We start from the raw sequence: 382 nt of genomic DNA on the forward strand, positions 1-382 counted from the left end.
GTGGATGCCAGGATCCAGAGCAGTGCTGAGCAGTGCTGGTGGATGCCAGGATCCAGCACAGTGCTGAGCAGTGCTGGTGGATGCCAGGATCCAGCGTGGTGCTGGTGCCCCAGTCGGGGTGTCTGGCACGGCGCTGAGCAGTGCTGGTGGATGCCAGGATCCAGCGCAGTGCTGAGCAGTGCTGGTGCCCCGGTCTGGGTGTCTGGCACGGCTCTGAGCAGGGCTGGTGCCCCGGTCTGGGTGTCTGGCACAGCTCTGAGCAGTGCTGGTGGATGCCAGGATCCAAAGTGGTGCTGAGTGGTGCTGGTAGATGCCAGGATCCAGAGTGGTGCTGGTGCCCCGGTCTGGGTGTCTGGCACGGCTCTGAGCAGTGCTGGTGCCC

The sequence above is a fragment of the Malurus melanocephalus genome, unplaced genomic scaffold (genome assembly GCF_030028575.1).
Source record: "Malurus melanocephalus ecotype Western Australia unplaced genomic scaffold, MMel_1.1 scaffold_3476, whole genome shotgun sequence".
NCBI lineage: Eukaryota > Metazoa > Chordata > Aves > Passeriformes > Maluridae > Malurus > Malurus melanocephalus.